Raw genomic sequence first — 18,973 nt, 5'->3', positions numbered from 1 at the left:
AGAGCAGTTAAAAACTCTGGAATAAAAACCAGCCTTGTAATGGACCTCTCAAGAGGTATAAAGAATTCTAGAAGACAACAGAGCCAGGCCTTTCAATTTTAAGTGAAAACTATTTCAAACCAAGAATTCTGTACTTAACCTATCAATCAAATGTGAAGACAAAATCCAGATATTTCCAATATGCAAAGATTCAGAAATGTTTACCATGTGGTCATATCTTCTGAAGAATTAGTTGAGGGATTAGAGGTTTTATTTTAAAAAAAAAATAAATAAGAATGTGGAAAATATAAGCCATAAAAATGATAGAACTAATCCAAAAGTCTGTTTCAGATACTGTCTGTTGGCACTCAGCTCCACAATAGTCTTCTGTACTCTCCTCTCTACTTCTAGCTCTGACAGTCTGAAACTATCTTTTTGAAACTCCATTGCCAGCTGGTTCTGTTTTACTTTTTTTTTTGGCCAATGGTCAAATTTCGAATGAAATTAGGAAGTAGGAGGGAGGTAGAAGTACTTTTGACTATGTTTCAGTATCTGCAACACAATAGCACCAGTCCATTGGTAGAACTTCCAACAACACTCATGGAGCATGTGTTCCTGGAGCATCAAGGGGCTGGAAGCTTGTAAGCTTCTCCTTGGTGGCAGAAAAGACTATGGTCTCAGGAGTTCCAGCAAGGGTGGTGGTTAGAGGCTTACTGGAGTCACTGTTCCCGTGTAACAGCATCTTTTCTCTTTTGCTCTTCCAGTCTTTACAACACTTTAGTAATGAACTATCTCAAGGTCTAATTCATCTCCCCCTGTGTTAATTATCTAGAGTAGTTTCTGTTTTTTTGCCCTGGGCATTGAATGATACAGAGTCCAATGAAATGAAATCATAGGCTGAGACATTTAGATAGGATTTGAAAGCAACTGATTTATTTTATATTAGGAAGTCAACAAACTCTAAGAATGTCTCCAAGAAGAAGAATGGAATGATTTCAAGGCATTAGAAAGGAAAGTCTGGGGCTCCTGGGTGGCTCAGTCCATTGAGAGTCAGTCTCTTGGTTTTGGCTCATGTCATGGTCTCTTGGGTCACAGGGTAAAACCTCACGTCAGGCTTCTGCTCATGCAGAGCTGGCTTGGGATTCCTTCCCTGTCCCTCTGCCTCTGTTCCTCCCTGGCTCATGTATATGCACACATACATTCTCTCTCTCTCTCAAATAAAATCTTGAAAAAAAAAAAAAAAAAAGGAAAGTCTGAAAAACATGATAAAGAAATCATGCACCAAAAAAAAAAAAAAAAAAAAAAAAAAAAGAAATCTTGCACCACTTCTCTGAAGAAAATATGATAACTAACACCAGGAGAAATAAAATCCTAATAGGAAAGTCATGGTCAAAATATGAAGCAAACTAAAAGGTAGCATGATTTTGAGACTGATGAAGTAGATGAGTCTACTTTTTCCATTTGACCTAGATTCTAGGATCATCCTCTTGGTGGGTACAGTGGTCATCTCAGCCTCACAGAGAAAGGCATTGTAACCTTAGAACATACTTGGCTTTATGTGGGCAAGTAATAATCAACACTGTTCATTTCAGCTCTAAAAATCAATCTATCAAAAAAAAATAAAGACTTATTATAATTATGGCTATAGACTGTAATGCAAATTTAAGGATCTGAGGACAGGAATTGGGCTTTGGAAGGGCAGAGATTCAGGCAGAGATATCCTTATCTTACGCATAGAGAATCAAGAAACACTGGATAAAATTAATGAAATATGACCTACAATGTCCTAGCACATCATTTAATGCTACAAAGTACTACTGGAAGCAGTGGTAACAATATTATAAAATTTATCTGTGCAAAAAGGGTATTTGAAGTGAGCTAAATCCTTATCTTTCTTAATGAAGAAGTCAATGAAAAATCGCTAAAATCAATAAATCAAGGAATCCAGTTACTTACTACTATTTAGAATTACGCATTTAGAGAAATGGTCTTCTCAGTAACAGAACCGGGGCCAGGCAAGGATGGAATGGGTATTCTATTATATTTTGTTAATACTTATTAATTTTTATTCTATACTATTTTTAATGTTACAAGTATTATTTTGAAAAAAGACTTTTTTGTTTTGTTTTGTTTTTTAAAGAACACTGCATTATGGAAGGAGGGTAGTCTGATGAAACATCCCTACTTACGTATCTTATAACTGAGCTTGTCTTCATCTATAGGATGAAGGAGTCTGGTTAGATAATCTGCAATGCCTCCATCTATAAAATACTCAGTATTTCTGGAGAATGGAATGCACTTTTCCTCCTGGAATGAGATTGGAAACCTCCTTTACATTCCTACATCTTTTATCCTATCTGAGGACCACACTTGAGACAGTGATTCAAAATACTGAGTTTTAATATGGGCGGGCAAAAAGAGTATAGTTAATGCAACAGATATTTATGATAGGCTTCTGAGAGTACTGGGCTCCGGAACTGTCATTTGCTAGATTAGAAAAAATCCAAATAAGCATCATAATGATTCATAACATATAATTAGAGATAGGCGAAGCCCAAGTATGCACTTTAAAAAGAGCAAGTCTATACTGACATGGCCATATTAAAACAAAACAAAGTATCGTGAGTGGAGTTGTGCTTCCTGAAGTTTGAAGTGACAGAAGGAAACATTTTTTTTCTCCTCAAATGCCTTTGTAGGAAACGTTGATAAGGTTTGTATATTTTGTCAAAAAATGATGCATGTATAAAATACTAAAAAGGGCTGATGTCCATTACTCAATCACTTTTTTTCAAGTTCATTAGACATAAAATTATCCCCCAAATTAAAATTTGCACTCTATTATTTTTTCCATGCCCTCTTAGAGATTACTCTGGTAGAGGCCTGCCAAGTTATCTGAAGCCATTCGGCTCATTGGCAAGGCAGCTTTGTCCATTCATTGAACCCTGCAGGCCAAGAACCTATTCCCGTTCCTTCCATCTGCCACATCCACTTTCAATCCGGTGGGTAGTAACCATCCCTTCCAGAATGAAAGCCACCCCCCTTCAATCTGTAAGTCATCATTATGTCCTTTTCCATAATATTATGTTCTCACCAACACGGGTGCTTAACTGATACAACATAGAACAGCAGCAAAATCTATAAAAGGATTTCCTATCAACTTAGGTGCAGTCAGCTTGGGCCAGAAGGCATCCACTGACCAGATGGCCCACTGAATGCTTGCTTGCAGTATCCCGGAGAACTCCAAACTCCAATCATCTTAATCATTTTTGACTTAAAATATGGTGGGTGGTTGTACTTACTATCTGATCCTTATAAGAATCTATGTTTCTGCAAGGGACTCTTACCCTAGTGTTGTATACTCTCCATGCTGAGAAATTATTTCTTTCCATGCTGGGAAGATTGCTTTTTCTTTAAGTATGTGTTATCCTTCTTATATATATGCACATATGTTGGTGCATCTATACATGTGATGTTCTGCAAATTCAGGGCAGCATTTGTTTGGGTCAAGTGCATTGTACCTCAGGGTGGTGTGTGTCTCATGCAAGGCCTCCTTTTCAATGCCTTCTTTTAGTTTCTAAGTGCTGAGAAGAAAATGAATTATTCTAATGTATGGCTCTGCTGGAAGATGAGCTGATCCCTGGACTTGGCTTAATTTTTCATTTGCCCACATAGAGCAAGATAAGTTAGTAAATGGTTGGTAATTCTCTGCCTACAAAGCTTCTTAGATGTCACATTTCTTGTTTGGGGTTGGTGTGTTTCTTATAACAAGATTGCTACAGAAAATGTTGCTATTAACTTTGCAGGTGAACCCTGCAGGGGCGACTGAGGGAGTAGGCACTTAACTCCATAGTTTCTGTCAATGAGGCATCTCTGCTCGAGATCCCTGTTGAGGCTTCACAGTCCATCCTAACCTCCCACATTCAACATATGTCTCAATTTTCTTACCCTTTCCCAGCACCTCTGCTGCCACTTCAGGTCCTCACCCAGGAGCCATCAGCATCACCAGATCCATGCTGTTCAGTGATCATGCAGGCACCCGAAGTTTCCACATCCTCAGTGGGTGACCAGCATAAATAGCAACATCCAGGAATGACAAGCCTGCAGACACCTTCAGCTGGAAGTGAGACTCCTGCAGCTTCAGGGAAGCATCAAGGTGACACGATCTGCAGTTCCCAAATAATACAAATTAGTCATTACTTCCCTTACCAGCAGATCTCATAATAACGCGAATGCAAACCCAACTCTGGCATGGAGGGACAGCTGGGGTATGAATTAGGGAGGCTTGGTCCAATGAGATGCTCAGCCACCTAATGACTCACATGCAAATTTTCTGGGGGGCTTTGAGGAATTACGTAGCAGAAAAGACAAAAGCCGAGTGCCCTTTCTAGGCAGAAGTTTCCTCCCTTTCCCCCTGGCCTCACAGAATGTTAGCCCTGGAAGGGATTTTAGATCTCACATAGGTCAGGGCTATGCTTTGACAGAGGGTAGTAAAGTGAAGAGAGGAGACAGAAGTCATGCCTTTCTGAAGCCACTGAACCAAAACTCAAACTCGGGCATCGGGGCTCCTATGCTGCAGCTGTCTCTACACCACTTTGCCTCTCTCACTGTTCTTTCCTATCCCTCAGTATGTGGAGCAATAAGTGACCCATTTCCAAAAGCTGACAAGTCCTTTTTTTTTTTTTTTTTTTTCACAATTAACAGTAGAATAGTGGCTTCCATAAAAGAATCTCTATTTTTAAAATTGGCTAGTTTTTGTACTTTCATCGAAAGATTCTCATTTGGCCACTTTAAATTGAAATGCAAAAATGGCATCTGTCTTCAGGGGGTTCTTGACAGATATCCTTCTTCTCTGTGGGTATTTGACAAAAGCAAGTTGATGGTTTAACTGAGTTCAAGAAGATGAGCTAGATGTTCATGTAAGCTCTAGCCAAATTGTAGTGTTTGCCAATGGGTCATTCTGACTTGAGAGTAAGGCTTTGATGAAGACAGGAATGTTAGCCTTCTGAAGACTTGAGTAGGAAATATAAGAGCTCCAGGATCCAGCTCTATCACCTTGGTTCCCCCTGGACCCTATCTATTGAATTTAAACTGAAGACACCTGGCAAGGTCCCAGCCACATGAGGACATGTGACATGGAGATGCCACTATATTATGTTTGTCACAGTCTTCAGTCTCATCATAGGGCTACAAAACTGGATTTTCATCCACTGAAAGTGGGTACATTGTTCAGGGGCAGACTTACCCTAGCCAAGCTAGCAGATATTGATATTTAAAACCAGAAAATTACAATCTTTATTTATTAACTTATATTTGGAAGTCTTTTTGTGCTGTGAACTCTAATATTTATATTAGCACATCTCTCCCTTGTATGAAGATACCCATGGGCAGCCAGATAATCAAGAAATTAGCTGTTGGGGATTTTTAAAAAATAATTTATTTATTTATTTATTCATGAGTGACACACAGAGAGAGGCAGAGGCATAGGCAGAAGGAGAAGCAGGCTCCCCTGTGGGGAGCCCATTGTGGGACTCAATACCAGGACACCAGGATCACGACTTGAGCCAAAGGCCGATACTCAACCACTGAGCCACCCAGGCATCCTGGCTGTTGGGGATCTTATCAGGATAATGGGGGATAGGTGATTTTTAACATAAATGGCATAGGGTAAATTAGCTTGATGTCTTTATTTCTATACAGAAATATACCAGCAAAATCCTGATATTGAAGCCCCACTGGACAAGACTCCTCCCCTGGTCATGTTTGGTTTGGCAACTTAACAGTTGATACTGTAACTCTTTTGGTCTATACTTTCATTTCAGACCATTTCTTCTCTTGATTGACAGCATTTCTCAGGATCTGTTAGTATCTTTATTCTCCTACTAGCTTAGTTTTATTGGCATGGAACCATTCCCTTATTAACGTGCCTTATTAACTGGCCTATATTGGCTCTAATCCACCGTGTAGACATTGTACTCTGTCTGTAATACAATGCCATTACTTTCAAATTCTTGAGGTATAACACTGCCAACTCCACTCCCAAAGTAGGTACCAACAATAGTGTCCACATGTAGAAATTTGTTCTTTGTGATATGGTGAATGGTTGCAGTATAGCAAACCATTGTTTCATTAGAAACAATATCCCAGAGCAGTAATCCAAACCTTAATGTCTGCATTATCAGAGCTATTAATGATTTCCATCACTTTTGTTGTGGCAATTTAGTAGCATAAAGTTTTCTCCAGCACTTTGGGGACCAAGTTAAGAGACAACAGAATGCAGCTTTGTTGAGGCCACTCAATGGGAACTTAATTAGAAAAACATACAGCTACGCTCTATACCAAGAGAGAGGAATAATGCTATCTTCCCCCTCCTACTAACAAAGCCAAGGACTCCAGATGTATCCTTTTAGTGATTAGATCATTTTTTTTCAACCAAGTGCCATTTCTTGGTAATCTTTTTCAGCAGATTATTTTCCAAGAATACACTCCAGAATAGTGTGAGTTTACTCATGGGGTGAAGAGTATTTGTAATAGAAAAGAAAAAGAAAAGCACAGGACAGGGAGTCAGAGCACAGACACAGCATCTAACGATGACCAAAAGTTAGAATTTTCTCCAAACACCCTAGAAGCACTTAATTGAAACAGCTGTTTCACAGGGTTCTCATCCAGGAATGTCAGTGTTGCTTCATGACTGGAGAGAGTAATGAAAGTGATATACAGCTTAGGTTGTGTGAGATCCTTTTGGCTAAGTGGGAGACAAATTGAGATAAAACTAAGTCCAGTGAATAGAAAGCTAAGCTGGGAATAAGACAATCAAAGTTATAGAGCTGGGAATTGGGAGAAGTCTATATTTACCACTCTCAGCCTCAGTTTCAATCTTAAAAATGTGGGCACATATTAGTACTTTATCCAAAGCTAGTTCCTGCCAGATATTTCTCCATGAGCAAATCATTTTCCTTCCTTGAGCCTCTGTTTACCCATTTTTAAGCAGCTGAGGTGTCTGACTTTATATTTAGTGATCTGAATGTTCAGAACTCTTCTCTACGAGCTGAGTTCCAAAACATAATTCTCAGACTCTAATGCCCACCCGCCCCAGCAGGAAATCCAGTCCACCTCTATACTCATCAGTAATGACTTTGGTTGCAAGTAACAGAAGCTCTAAGAGTGACTTGAAGACTTAAGTGTTTATTTTCTTGCATAATTTGAATTCTAGGGATAGGCAGCTGCTGGCTTTTGTTCAGCGGCTCAGTTATATCAGGACTGCTGCGTTGGCAGCTTTCCTATCTTTTTGCCTTTGGTGGTGAGTTGACCACCACAGCTATGGCAGCAAATCCTCTTTCAAGGCTGCATTAAAAGCAGGGGATGGGGAGAAAAAGGGAGAGGGCGTAGGTGGCAGCAGCCACATCTGCCCCTTTTTTAGAAGAACAAAAGCTTTCTCTCAACCTCCCTGGCAGATTCAGGCAGATTCAGGCTTAGGTCTGATTGGTCAGAACTGTGTCAGATACCAATCCCAGGCTCAAGAGATGCTGGGGAAGTGAATGCAGTAGAACTCAGCCATCACATGGATTAGTGAGGTCCAAAATATAACTGCATAAAATTCAGGACTGCATTGCTTTGAGGTTTTAACAAAATTATAATTTTTTGGTCTAGTTGTACTGTTTTACAGCAACATTGAAACATTCCCGTACTTAGCTCACCATCCACTGACCTGAGAAAATCCTGGTCACTTCCTAGCCCCATTCCTTCTCCTGAAGAAGAAAGGAACTTTGATCCACAGACAGAAGCTGGGCAGAACATGGGAGCCAGTACCCAGCTGTGATTGTGTTACTGTGGCTGCGTCTTGGTACCACACGATTTTACTCTACAGAGTTTAGCTTCACTGTGGAGGCAAGCACAGGTAGAATGGAAGGGATATCGAGATTATTATTCAGATAGTAAGATTACGGTTACCTTATTCACAGTATCTATCATAATGTCCCATTAAATTTCCCTACGTGTGTGTGCAGATATTAATTTATGGATATGTATACATTACATACATTATGTATGCTTTACATGTAAAGTATATATGTTATATATATTCTTTATATAATATACCTGTACAAACATAAAGTATATATAAAGCATAAATTATAAAGTATATATAATAAAAATAAAAATAATAAAAAAGAAAACTGCCGCTAATACTCCTAAAGAAAGACAGTGGTAGGTTATGATAAATACAAAGTTTAGGTCATGTTAATTCAAAGGGAAGGCAGGAGGGTGGAATGGGGAACAGCATGTTGGTAAAAACAAGTTACTGATTGTGTTAGCTTGCCAGGGCTATTGTAACATAGGACCACAAACCAGGAGCCTTAGACAGTAGCCTCACAGATCTGGAGGCTAGAAGTCCAAGATGAAGGCTGGTTCCTGTGCAGGCTGTGAGGGAAGCTCTGTCCCTGGCTTGCAGATGGCCGTTTTCTCCCCGTCCCTTCACATCCTCTTGCCACTATGTGTGTCTGCCTCTGGGTGAACGTCTCCCCTTTTTTATAAGGACACCACACAGGATTAGAGCCCACCCGAATAACCTCATCTTCACTTACGAATTATATCTGGAATGGTCCTATTTCCAAATAAGGTCATGTTCTGAGGTAGTGGTGGTAAGGACTTCAAGATGTGAAGGTAGGAGGATGCAATTCAATCTGTGATACTGATATTAGGTTATAGTTCCTGTTGGAGGTGAAAGATAATGAGTAGTCATTATATTTTAAAAATAATTAGAAGAGAATGCTTGGGATAACAGTTGTCATGAACCAAGGATCACAATTCATCCAAATCTGTGGACCTGAGTTCCATAAGAAAAAACAAGAAAGAAAACCAGCTCAAACAGATCAGAGAGTCATTCTTAATGACACGTCCTGGGCCCACGGTATGACTAGATCCAGAGCTTCAAACTCTGTTAACAAAGTTAGCTTCCTGCCATCTCTGATCTGTGCTCTGCCGAAATTCTCAGGCACCATGTGGTTGGCCCCCATCAGGGTTCTCCGCAGGAGGCAATCTTCCTCCCCAGGGTTACATTGACTCAGAGGACTGGTCAGGGTTCTCGACACTCCGCTGATTGATTCTAATTCATTTTCCCAACGAAAAGCTTGTCGCCTGGAGGGCAGAGAACAGGTAACATGCAGTACTGCCACCAGCTCACAGGCACAGAGACTCAGTCCCCACACTGCTTCACACCAACCTTATAGAAAAGCCCACCCTCAGAGGCACTGCAACTCTATAGCATCATTGCCCTTCCTACTTTGGGGGCTTTGTCAGAATTACTTGGTCTATCTGGACAGGTTTCCTTCGCTTTTGGGGATAAGGGTTTTGGTTTTGATGTCTCTTCTCCAGATTTCTTTTGGGATCTCTAGGAAATATGGGTACCACCCTCCCCAAGCTCTACACAGCAAGAGATACTGGGACAGGAGGTCTCTGAGGAAACACACACACAAAATACACATTTTTTTTTTTCTGGGGCTGTGGTTACCTACCTGCCTTACATTTATGAATCAAGGTGGGCCTCTCAGGAACCTTTTTCTATAATCAAGTAAACCTTTCTTAAAGTGGTAATCTGTCTAGTGGATGGTATAATTTCTTTTTTGTAAAGTTTGCTTCATCAGGTACACTGAAATACAGGTCAAATGATAAGAGTAGGAAAATAATCTCAAAGTTCTCTACTTTATAGGTTATTCTATTTTCTCTCATGAAACAATAGGTAATTTGTACCTATTGTGCAACCTTCATATCTGCTACCAAAATAAAATATTCTTATCATTTTTCTGAGTTTTTAGGCTGCCTGGGATTTTTAAATTGCTAAAGCCTCAACTGATAAGTTCCTATGATTCTTGCCTCCTTGTACTCACAACATTGTGTTGTACCCCTCCTATACTGTATTAGAGTTGGTGTGTGTGTGACCAATACCTAAAGCAGAAGTGATGTTAGTCCCAAGCCTAGACCGTGGAAGACCTCATGAATTTCACCTTGCTCTTTCTTGATAACTCACTCTGGGGGAAGCCAGCTGCCATGATGCAGCTCTGTGGAAAATCCACATGGCAAGAAATGGAGATTTCCTGCCAAGAACCCCAAAGGAAATGAGATTTCCTGCCAGTGGCCATGTGAGAGAGCCCTCTTGGAAGCGGGTTTCCCAATCCCAGTCAATCCCTCAGATGATGCAGCCCCAGCTTCAGAGAGCCTTGAACTATCAGCTAAGCAGCTCCCACATACCTGACCCACAGAAACTGTGAGATAATAAATGTTCAGTGTTTTAAACTGTTAAGTTTTAGGGTAATTCATTATGCAGCAACGGATAACTAATACAAATCCTGACATTGAACAAAAGAACTCTGCAGAAGTGAGGTGCATACACTGGAATTATATTCTGGACCAGGAAGTGTTAAAGTCAGCTTAGTCTTTGCTCTGCTTCAGTGGGAGAATAACTGTCTAACTTCAGCAAATGGCTGTCCTCTGACTGTGATACTCCCTAGTAAAACAGCATGCCTTACTCATCCTTCCACTGCTAGCTCTATCACAGCACTTGACCTGAAAGAGGGATGTGACAAATTCTGGTTGAATGACTCACTAAAGAAAGAATGAGTGCTTATGATTCTTCTCTCAGAAAAAGGTGAGGACTCACTGCTGTTCCATGTTCTTCTTCAAGATTTGGTCCAATTACATTAGAGGATACAAGATAGATGTTTTGATCTATTAGACAAGAATCTTCAGAGACACCATCACCTCCACAAAGACACCCAGTGGTAGACTATCAGGATTGCTACACTTTAATAATAGGGAACCTGTTAAATACACTTTGGTAAAATTACATAAGGGAAGATCATGCAGCCATTTGAAACAATGCTGTAGAACTTTATTCTGTAATTTGGAAAAGATATTTTATGATATTTTGATTAGAATAGATCTTGACACACATTTGTTGAATAAATGGATGAATGATGATTCAGAAAAGTATATTATATTTTAAAAATAAAAATTTAATATATGCAGATATGTAGTGAGATGGAGAAAACCACATCTGAGATAATATTTCTCATAAATACTGTGTTTCAGGAATCTTTTAGGATGGCAATAGTATACAGATAGAAGGTGAGACCCCCAAATGCTATGCTAGACAAAACATTTATGACTGGTAAATTATTGTCTAAGGAGCCTGGTTAATTGAATGCTTTTTTTGTTTGGCTGAGCAATAAAATAATGAATATATGCAAAATCTGAGGCAGAGCTGAATTGCTCTATAAAACATACCTGGCCTTATACGACAAAGAAGGAAAGAGGTCATAAGATGTTTAAGTTATTTTTAATATCCCCTGCCATGAGGGATTTTATATAAGAAAAATCTCTGATCCAGGAGTTCTACCCTCATCTTATGGACTATCCATGCTCATTAATTAATAGAGCTTTAGCTAAGATTCATCTCCTCTCTGGGCCTTAGTTACCTCATTTATAGAATAGGGGCATGTAATTTTAGAGATCCTCAAGCATAGTTTGAAGTGCATACTAATTTTTGTGGAAAAGACCAAAGGAATGATTGATGAGCATAAAGTACACTGGGTATAATTTTGTAAAGTGGGTATTATACTCCATTTCACATTTTAGAGTGTTCTAGGTGAGGGGTCATAGTGATTATTTGTGTTAATTTTTTTTACTTGCCAAGATAATAAACTGTCATCTGGAGTCTCCAATTCAAGAGCTTCTCCATTTTAGAAGAAGACTATATAGTTGCTCGTATATTTTTTGAACAAGAAGGAGAAATGTCTTTTATTTCAATCCTCATTCTTAAGTGAGGAGAATGTCAGCCTTTTTAGGATTGTCATAGTTTCCTGATATGTCTTAGAGGAGGGAAGATTACAAAGAAAGCTACTTAGCACTTATCTTGCTGTCTCTTCCAAAGTAATGCTTCTCACATTAAAAGGAGGCGAGTCTCAGAAAATATAGGTACATTCTACTTTTTAAAATGCACATACTCCATTTTAAAATTTTGGCATTTTCTAGAAGAGCCTACTCCCAAATCCTACAAGGAACTTAGTCTCATGTTTTTATACTGACATCTCTGTTTTGGCCAATAACTTTATTACTCAGGCTGACTTCCCAGTGTTTCTTGATCTGAATGTTTTCACTCCTGGTAATTCCAGAAAAGTCAACTGGATCCATAAAAGGAAAGATTAGGATGATTAGATATTAAAAGAATTCAGTGTCAACCTTTAAGGCACTTTTAAAAGTCTGACAAACATTTCTTCAAATGTTATCATTCTTGAACAGGGAGGTCACCTACTCTGTTTGCTGCTAGACTGGGAACCCAACCAATGCCTGGGAATGAATGACTGGATGAAGGAAGGAATGGGAACTTTGATAGAGACAATGTTCATTTAGATTCAGGGTGTGATACATATACAATACATAACAAATGTACTGTTTATGTATTATATATTTGTTATATATTTACATCTGTTTTCAGATATTTATTTATATATTCTATTAATCATGTATTATTTATATATTTTATGTTGTGTCATTTCTATAAAATATTTGTATGCATTTAAGGATGCTATCTTAGCATGTTTGTAAAGAATTCACTCATAATTCCTTTTAGTGTACCCTTGCAGATTACCATATACCCCACCTGTTCAATACCCCTTTAGATGCTCTTTCTTGGCCTCATCTGTTAGAGGTTCAGATGTCTGTGAGGTGACCAGCTCCGTATGCTCCAACCAGCTGCACACAGGTGCTGTCTGAGAGCCTCCTGGCTCCAGCAACAAGGCTTCCTGGTCGACGTCCAGATGTGGACCCCTGCAGTACTGTGCTTGGCACCCAGGCATCTATAGCTGGAATTATGGGGGAAGAGTTATGCCCCCACAGGGCCAGTTCTGATCTGAGAGAGATAGGAAGTGGTGAATACATTTATCTTGGTCCCCCCACAAGATGGAAGGTGCCGAGATGGACTGTATTCAGCTTCAGATGGGATGGTCCAGTGAAAGTGGGCAATTAGTCACATTTAGAGGTGGTTGGCTCCACAGTGGCTTGTACTAGCCCTCTTGCTTCTCTATTCCACTCCCCTGCCCCTCACTCTAGCTTCCTGGGAGCACCCTTTTTCCTGTTAGCTGCACAAGCCTCTGCCTCAGGCTCTGCTTTCCGGAACACCCTGGCTAAGGTTAAATTCCTACGGTTTGATTCAAGAAGCAGATTCTGTATCCAGTTTTTCTTTTCTACTCCCATATGTCTGGAACTCAACCATCTACTCTATTCTTTTAAAGATTTTTTTTTATTATTATTTACACATGAGAGACACAGAGAGAAAGGCAGAGACACAGGCAGAGGGAGAAGCAGGCTCCCTGCAGGGAGCCCATTGTGGGATTGACCCCGGGGCCGGGATTATGCCCTGGGCCGAAGGCCAGTGCTGAACCGCTGAGTCACCAAGGGATCCCCCACTTTATTCTTTCTTTAAAAGGATCAGGTGTTCTAGAAATAATAAAATAATCAATCTGTAGCAGGGCACTATTCTGAGATGTTAACTTGTATTCTTCCTCCACTCTCAACCCAAACCTGCATAGAGAATTTTCTGACAAGAGAAGAAGATACTTGGAAGACTTTGCCTTTTCTATCATTTATTTTCAAAAGTCAAAATGTTTTGGAGAGGTGCTAAGTATTCTTAGGATAGCTGGAGGAGAGAGCCATTGTTTGAGGATAATTGGGAGAAGAGAGACCTCTAAAAAAAGATGTTAGAGGTCAGACTGAGTTAGAAGCACTAGCTGAAGTAATATGAGAGGAGCCCAGGACTCACATTCTTTGTTGCTGACCCCAGAGCAGGCTACAAGGCAGTGATGTGCATTGGGAGGCTGGTTCTCTGGGGTGCCAGCCGTTGGCAAAGACTCTGATACTTCATGTATGTATGGCCGTTGGGACCAAAAGCTTCAAGGGTATGAAACTGGGACAATGGGCATCCTGGTGGTATCCGGCATGGATCCATACCAGGAAGAACCTTCTTGATATCTTGGCCCTAAGTAAGACCTTAATACTCTAGGACAATCCTCAGGTGCATTCCAATAATGAATGCACTAAATTTCTTGCCAGGCCATGGGGATTTAAGAAAGTAAGGAAATGGATGTTAATCACATGTCTTGTTTCTGTGGACTGGCATTCATACCTGCAACAACCTTTTTTTTTTTTTTTTTCTCTATAGTTGGTTCATTTTTTAACATGGACTAGCTGCCCTGGATCTGTATAAAGGCCTTGGTCAAACTTTCCTTCTAGCTTTATCTGAAAAGGTGGGGGGATTTCATGAAGTGTTACCCAGCTCATCACCACAGCCTCAGAAAAAGCTACTTGAGCTATTGAACTGTTTGCATTCTGATTGCAAGGATTAAAGGTCAGCTTCGGAAAGTAAAGGTAAAAAAGGATTAGCCAAAGCTAGTGACAGCCCAGCGAGGCAATGAACATGGCTGAGTTAATGTTGTGTTGCTGCCACTGGCGGCTGCAGGTGAGTTTTCAGAGGCTATCCCGTTGAAGGTCATTCTGGGCAGAAGAACTGGCATTTGGTTGATTTTGTTTGCAATGAATTATTTCTCAGAGAATGGCTTTATGCCACCACTTGCTATTATTTTGATGAACAAAAGCCTGGGCTGATGAAGGGCAGTGTGTATGGTGTAGTGTGTGCACGTGTGCATGCATTCTGGCTCGTTATAAACAAAAGCCAGTAATTTCTCAAGGGACATAGGGTATCCTAAGTGCACTGCTGAAATAGGCTTATATTTCTAAAGATAGTGGGTCCCATGAAGAAACAATGGAACTAGATTTGCCGGCTTTTCTGGCTCTAGTTGTTTATCAGCGAACCTAAGGCATTACATTGCTGTAGCATGTGTTAAAATTCTAAATGATGAAGCCAATTGCCAAATCAACTTGGATACCTGCCCCTTCTCTTTGGCAAGGGTGACCCTGTTTTTGACAAAAATCTTATGACTCTTGGAAACCATGCTAGTGCAGAAAGTCACTGTTGACCATCACTCTGAAGGGAAGAAATCCGAGGATACTAACTTTTCACATGCATTCCATATTGTGCCTGTAATGATGCCAGGATTTTTGCATATATTATTTTACCTAATCTTCATTAAAACTCAGAGAGAAGGAGCATATTCAATCCTCTTTGGGTAGATGAACAAACTACAGTTACAAAGCTGCACAGCGAATCAGTCAATATTGCATCAGTCAAGTACAAAAGCAAGTACAAACCCACAGCGGCATACAATAATAGGCGTCTCTCTTATTTGTCAGTGAGGAAGCTAGGGTGGCCTTGTTCCAAGCATCTCATTCTGAATCTCAGACTGGAGGTGATGCTACCCGAAGCATTTCTTCTCATGCTAATGACGTAAGTATAAGCGAGCAAACCCAGTTGTACGAGCATATTTCAGGTCTCTGCTTATATCACAATCACTAAAACTCATTGGAAAAGGCAAGACACATGGCCAAGCCCAAGGGAGTGAAGAAATACACCCCTCTTATCACAGGACCAATAAATACAGGTCAGTGAAGAATTAGAACCCAAAATCTAATCACCATAGTGAATATCAGACACCATAGTCCAATATAGTGTATCTCATTCTTAGGCCCAAGCTCTTTTGGTCATGCTGGGATGATGAGGGATGTACTTCTGTCCAACGCAAGTTCTCCTGGTACAGGATGAGAATGATGTAGTAGGCCGTGCGCAGCATTGAAAGGCCATGTGTGCAATGCCTCAGGGCTATCTTTAGAACTGCCCTGGCTTCTCCATACTCATTCTTTTGGTGATCTCATTTAGTCCCAAGGCTTTAAATACCATCTGTGTGCTGATGGCTATTATCATTTTTATCTCGAGCATGGACTTCTCTTTGCACTTCACATATGTTGGTCACCTCCACTTGGATGTCCAATAGGCCTTTGTCCTTAACATGGCCAAACCTGAACTCCTGATCATTTCCCTAGAGTGGGCTACCCTTATTGAGGTTCTTTTCCTTATCTCTGTAAATGGAAGACCTATGCTTTCCGTTGGTTCCTCATTTCCTCTCATAATCTATATCCCATCTACAAGCAAATCCTGTTAGCTCTACCTGAAAAATATTTCTGGAATCTACTACTTCTCCACATTTCTATTACTATTGACTTGTCCCAAGTCCCCATCGTTTGGTGCCTGGCATACATTAATAGTCTTTTAACTGTGCTTCCTGCTCCTGTCCTTTCCCTGTATACCTATTTCTAATAGCCATCAGATGATCCTTTAAAAAGTGAGTCCATCTTGTTACTCTTCTACTCATATTCTCCACTGCCTCACAGCTTACTGAGCGTGTAGGACAAAGTCATTATAATGTTCTATAATCTGCCCCTCCCTTCTGCTTCTCTCACCTCATTTCCTACTGGATTCACCATCTCTCACTCCTTTCTAAGCACATGGGCTTCCCAGTTATTAGATGAATTTCAAGGCAGAGGGACACTTAGAGTTTAGTGAATTGAGGCACACATGCCTTATGTTGCCAGTCAAAGGGAAATGTAGCAGACACCATAGGGTATTGTACAAATTCTCTTTCAATACTGAGGCCATCATTCCTCCAGCTGTTATGAGGGTTTGATGCTGAGGACTCATAGCTGAATTCTTCTCCAGGCATAGCTTCTATCCAAAGGGAGATGAATCACCCAAGTTGATAACTCCTCTTTGGAGGCAGCTGGCATTTGCTGACTAGTCGATCCAGGGATAGAAAGACCTGGCCCTTGTACCTCTATAAGGGGCAACTCTGAAGGCTGTCTCAGCTTTAGAGCTTATAGGAACCACATCACAGTTGAACTTCTTCCTCTGTGTAGTCCTACTTCAATCACTCCCTGGTAAAACTCCTGCCTGAAAATCTCCATCTCAGAGTACGTTTCCAGGGAACCCAACTAAAGACAGTGATTCCTTATGTTCTTAGCTATTCACTCAAGCAATGTTCTTTAAATATGTATCAGATAGGTTCTGAGGGGTACAATGTTGACTCTGATAGGCCTAGGGGGGCTTATCGCCTGGGAGGTAAAATACTTGGGAAGAGGCAATCACAGTGTGGGGTGGTAAGGACAGGAATGGAGTGGGCTGACAGGTTGCCCATTATGGCAAATAATTAAGTAGGATTGAAGCAGAGAATATGCAGGCCATGATGAGTAGTCTGGTACGTGCCTAGGGAGATAGGAGGGAATCTACTCAAAGATGAACTTGTGCAGCATATTAAGGATTTGGACATAATCAGAGGATAAGAGGGAGACTCAAAAGTGATGAGACATTTTCAATGAGACATGATCAGATTATTTCTCAGAAATTGTCTTGATGATAGTCACTGTAGAGATTAGGTCAGTAAGATCTATTGATAACATAAAATTCTTGAGGGCTTCTGGTTATTCTCACAAGGCTATTGGTCAGATTGTTATTTCTTTTACGAAGACTCATTTTTCTCTTTTAGTGCATTCTCTTCCATCAAGTCTGGACCGATGTCCATTTTGATCTAATTTCATTCTCCTTTAAGGTAACATAACTGGAGAAATATCTTTGTAATTTATGAAAAGAAACAAGAAGATTGTATGAGTGTCTTGCAGATGGAAGCAGGAGTAGGTAGTGAGTATATTGTGGGATTTGTTTCAGTTGATTCTCCAGAGTATCCTGGATCTTAATCCACATCTTATGGACCAATCACTGAATACATTTTATTGCAGTAATTTCGATGTATATCCTATCATCTTTATTTAATTCTAGGTTCCTAGAGAGCAGGGTTTGTGTCTTACACGTCTCTCACTTCACTCTGCACTGTGCAGGATCAACACTTCACTAGGTGTTCGGCTGATAGAATGACTGTGTGTGTCTATTTGGTGGCAATGGCAGGGAGACACTTGCAAAGCAGATGGCACGGGGAGTAAAGCCAGGTGATCAACAATAGCTGATGGCTCTCCCAGTGCTGGTTTGCTCTATGTTCACAATCCACCCAGAGAAGCTGTGATGGGGAGAAAATAGAAAATGGTGCCTATTATTTATAGCTTTCCTCCTTCTGCCTTCTGCCATGATAGGGATTTTTTTAGATTTAGGGGAGGAAGAGAGAAAAAATATTTAGGAGGAGTAAGCAGCAACAGTAATGAATGGGACTTTGGGGAGAAAGACAGGTAAAGAGAATCACTGGGATCTTTCTGTGTCATAAAATGTAATATCTTCTCTGGTGCTTCTGAGAGATTTCAGTAAATATTTAAATTACTTTTCAGTGCTTATTTGAATGTCAGTTTTTATCTTTTGCAGGACACTATGCTGAGATGGGCATTGAAAAGACTCAGTTTAAGTCATGCGTTATACCAGGAAGCAGACGGTTCTGTGAGATTCTCTAGAAAGGGCTCTCTCATATAAAGAATGAGACAGACCCTAGTTCTTGGGCTTGTTCGCCACATAAACAAACTTTCTGGGCTTTAAGATAAAACAGATGACAGTGGATGGCACCAAAGCTCATGCTCTCAAATCCTTTGGGAGGTATGTCTGGTCTGATTACCATAACTTTCAATGAACCAGAACTGGATTCTTTCAGAACATTTCTCTCTTCCCAGTAGGGACTCCTTTTCTCCCCTTCTGCTTCTCCCATCCTTTTGATAATTCTAGGAACTATCATTGTCAGAACATAGGAGGCTTCTGCTCTATATGTTAGAGCATGGAGCCATACAGGCTGCTTATTTGCCTCAGACCTTTTATCTCTATTCTTAAAATAAGGTTTCTGGCTTGTCCAGAGACCATTTGTCTTATGCGCTGCACTGAACTCAGGAACTCTACTTTACCCTTAAGTTCTGAGATCCCATCTCAGTAATCCATCAGGAGACCCTTCTTGTGTTTGGATGGTCCTCATACAACTCTGGAGGTTTGTCTTGACCCTATGCTCATAGCCTGATCACCGGGTACCACCTGACCAAAATCCCTAATGCAAGTGTCTAGTTCTAAAGCGCTGTT

At 40.4% G+C, this 18,973-nt stretch overlaps 1 long non-coding RNA gene across 1 annotated transcript in view; it reads right to left on the bottom strand.

Moving 5' to 3' along the window:
• Positions 1-8,688, bottom strand: part of LOC118353811 (uncharacterized) — a 34,080-nt gene extending 25,392 nt beyond the window's left edge. The window contains exons 1-3 of the long non-coding RNA XR_004813203.1: positions 8,559-8,688; positions 7,685-7,855; positions 3,925-4,142 (exon numbers count right to left, since the gene is read on the bottom strand). This is a non-coding gene — a long non-coding RNA (uncharacterized LOC118353811). The remainder of the gene's footprint in view (positions 1-3,924; positions 4,143-7,684; positions 7,856-8,558) is intronic.
• Between the last annotated feature and the right edge of the window lie 10,285 nt (positions 8,689-18,973).

The sequence above is a fragment of the Canis lupus genome, chromosome 1, assembly GCF_003254725.2.
Source record: "Canis lupus dingo isolate Sandy chromosome 1, ASM325472v2, whole genome shotgun sequence".
Taxonomy (NCBI): Eukaryota; Metazoa; Chordata; class Mammalia; order Carnivora; family Canidae; genus Canis; species Canis lupus.
The sequence above is the reverse complement of the archived record's forward strand: the minus strand, read 5'-3'. Positions and strand labels throughout refer to the sequence as shown.